Source organism: Mauremys mutica, chromosome 8 (genome assembly GCF_020497125.1).
Source record: "Mauremys mutica isolate MM-2020 ecotype Southern chromosome 8, ASM2049712v1, whole genome shotgun sequence".
Classification (NCBI taxonomy): domain Eukaryota; kingdom Metazoa; phylum Chordata; order Testudines; family Geoemydidae; genus Mauremys; species Mauremys mutica.
This window is the reverse complement of record NC_059079.1, coordinates 74742321-74746189: the sequence shown is the minus strand read 5'-3', so window position 1 is coordinate 74746189 and position 3869 is coordinate 74742321.

Genomic DNA, 3869 nt, shown 5'->3' with positions numbered 1-3869 from the left:
CCAGGCCTGCCTCTATGTTTGCACATTGGACTGTTTTGTGCTATATGACAGCATCACCTCTGACTGAAGTCAGGGTACAGGCCTGCTGGTGCCCCACTCAGCTTCCTCAAAACACCATACAGATTTATCTGAATGAAGGGCGCTGGTCAGCTAACAATGCACTTTGATTTTGTATGAGGCAAACCCCGCACATGCCTCCAGTGGGCCCGATTCTGAAGTCCTCTATTCCAGTGCTGAGAGCAAGAATCGAGAGGAGTGGGCACAAAGATGGCTTTAAGCCAAGGAGCTTGGCATAGAGTCCTTATGCCATCTCTGTGCTGGGCGGGGAGCACATCACACAAAAGCAACGGAGAATCAAACTCAAGTCTAAGAATACAGAGTGTTTGGCCATTGTAAGTACCATGAACAGCCCCCAAAACTGGTGAAATGGTTTGCTGTTAGCATAGCTTGGAGGAGACCAGTTCAAGGGATGCTATTATGGTCAACGGTTCTCAATTCCTGGGCAGTGTCCCAGCATAGATCATGTGTGAGCCATTTTCGCCCTTCTGAGTGCACTTCGTGCCCTCCTCACCAAGGTGGACAGTTCTTCTGCTCCCACTTCATGAGGCTCCACCCCTTCTTGGAGTCAGTGGGAATTGACAGGAAAGTCACACTTTTCACTTCTTGTCCCAGTTGGTAAATGGGATTGATCGTGATTAATCTAAACACTGACACCTGTCACTAGTGGTAGGCACAAAGCTTTACTGTGTCATAAAAATATCACTCTGAGTACCACAACATGTACTGTCTAGTGCTTTGAGTCACTGGAAAGTCAATTAGTTGCTTTCTTCTTGCAGCCATTAAGCATTTTCCTTCCTACCAGCCGACTGCATATGCAGAAGGAGGAGGCACTTTCAGAGCAGAAACTAAACCATCCAGCTTCTGACAGATGGCAATTTCCTGCAATATCTTGGACAAACTTTACTGAATTAAGATTACGTATTTTAGGAATTAAAATGTATTAAAAATGAAAAATGTTTATGTATTACTGGGGGATTGTTTGGAACTTCTTGAGGAGGAAGACAGGATTAATGGCATGTCTGGGAGGGGCTGTGCTCTGCAAACAACTATGGATTTGTCTATACTTAAAATGTTGCAGTGACACAGCTGCAGCGCTTCAGTATAGACACTACCTATGCCAACGGGAGAGATTCTCCCATCCGTCTAGATAATCCATCTCCCCAACAGGTGGTAGCTAGGTCAGTGGAAGAATTCTTCCTAGCACTGTCTACACTGGGGGTGTGAGGTCATCTTAACTATGTTGCTCAGGGGTGAGGATTATCTCAGGGGTGACTCAGCGACAAAGCTGAGTCAAAGTAACTTTTTAGTGTAGACCAGGCCTATGTTGAACAACGTAGCAGATGCAACTGCTCATTTGGGCCAGTACATGTGACAGGAGACTTCAACTATCCGACCTACGGCCATAGCTTTTGAAGCTTCTTCTGCTGATGACCCATTACATGAGGCCAGTTCAAAGCCCTCCAAACTGTAGAAAGGATGGACTACACTTTTCATGGGGGTTCTTGTTTTGGGCAAAAGGGAGTTATGAGCTTGAAACCCCAAGAACACCCTGAGCATGGTTTGAATGACTGCTTACCTGCCAGAGCCCATGTTGGAATTGGGAGATCTCAGGCAAACTTGTCACATGTGTGTAGATTCTTTTATTATTTTAAATATGTTTTTTCTGTATTGGTTTTACCTTAAAAACAAAATATGGGTGCTTAGGAAGAACTGTGTGGTAACATATATTTGGGGCAATTACACTGTATACCATGTCTGAGAAGAAACACAAAGCAGGCCTGCTTCAGCCGATTGTCTTTTGTTGGGAATAACATAGTGAAGGCAAGGAACTGTTCATCCTGGAAATACCCAGTCAGGAGGGTGAGAAACGGGGGTCTCCACCCAAGAGAGGTGATCGGTGGGGAGCCAGGAGCCTAGAGTGGGGGGGAAATACAGGTGCAGTTGCCCTGCACTGCTCTCCTCAGAAATTAACAGAACCACCAGCCAGTTGTGGACAGCAGCTAATCAACTCAGGTGCTGAGGAAATGGTGACTGTGCCCCTGTTAACCATCTGCATCCTATGCCCACAAACACCCTTCCATTAGCTGCTGAACCTCTGAAGGGCTCCCCCCACCACATAATGCCTCTATTTTCCATGTTAAATAACCATTTTGGGGTGTCCTGTGGCCAGGCCCAGGACTATGGCTGCCTGAAGCAGAATTCTGTGTGCAGCTCTTAGGCTCATGACTCTCCACCCCACCCAAATCCTCCCTCCAAGTCCACTCATGGTAAAGAAGGAAGAGAGAATGCACAGACACGATTCAGCAGTTCCCCATTGTTCTCAAACCCTCAGTGACTAATTTTGGTGATAGATGCTGTCTTGACAGCTTTGGGGAGTGGAGCTATGCCCCAGACAGGTACATTATGGGCTGGGCAAACTTTCCACCTTCTGCTCCACTGCAGACACAGTCCAACTCTCACTATAGAACTGACAGAGCGGTACATTCATTCCCAAGCCCCAGTCACTTCCCTGCTCAGACTGGCAGTAGCACAGGGAGTTTCTGTGACCACCACCTTCACTTTGCATGGGCTCCAGTCAACAATTGCTTCTGGTTGCCATTAACCTGATCTGGGTTTGTCCTTTGTAGAGAAAGACTCCATAGCCTGTTATTAATCCTTGGAGCCATTCATTATTATTTCCCACCCATAGCAAACATTAACATTCCAGCTGTCTGCAGAAAGACATCCTTTTGGCTACCCCAGTGGCTTCCCAGCCTGCAAAACATGCTGTTCTTGGGGATGCAAAAGTATGAAGGAGGAAAAGTGAAAAGGAGGTGGCTAAACTTGGTCAGACAGGAAATCCTAGGGATGACCCTCAGGTATGGTGCTCTGAGTCACTGCAGTGGATGTTAGCAAAGAGTTGGCTAACACAGTGGAAAGGATGAGAGGCAGGAGTGGAGTGTTGTAGGGATCATTACTTCAGTAATACAGGAATGTCAGCCAGAACAAGGGATGACAATGAGAATGAAAGAACTGGAGAGCAGCCTTCAAACTCCAGGCGTTACACAAAGTGGAACCTAATGTTCTTTCTTCAAGGAGATATTTGGAGTCCTAGGGAAGGCAGTGGGAGAACGTGTAACTGGCAGGCTTCCAACAAAATTGAACAAGTTACTTCTTATATGCTATTCTTCTCTTTCAGTCAAAGTGAGACCTCTCTGCTGGCTTCATTTTCAGATGTAGGGTACGAAGCTTGGGTGCTACATGGGGGTACTCAAATCACTGCATAAGTACTTGAATGTGTTACTCATCTAAGGAAGGAATAAACATTATATCGGTCCAAAGTCTGGGACTTCACAACCAGCACCAAAATGCCCTGTTAAACTAAGGAATGTCATTAGTATCTAAGATCTGGATTTCACATGAAACGTCATTAGAAAGGCATGCCCAGAAAATTTGAGATTCATGGCTTTCCAATGGTATAGGGCTTTTATTTCTACACCTGGCAATACAACTTAACATTATGTCACCTTTTACTACCATTTTACTCCTTTCCCTCCACTTTGCTTGTGACATGATTTTAGTGGATCTTGAGAACCACTAGAGATTGCAATTATTGCTTCATACCCTGCCAAGTTTATAAATGGCATAAACATGTTAGCATTTCATGAGAGATCAGCTGCAAGGATCTCGTCTTAAAGGAAGCAGAAAAGAAAAAGCTAGCTGGCAATCAGCACATTGTGATTTTAAGGACTGATACCTCATGCTCTGCCAGAGCTAGACTTTGGCCTGATCAGTGCAAATGCTTTAAAGGACTAGTAAATCTTAGAATC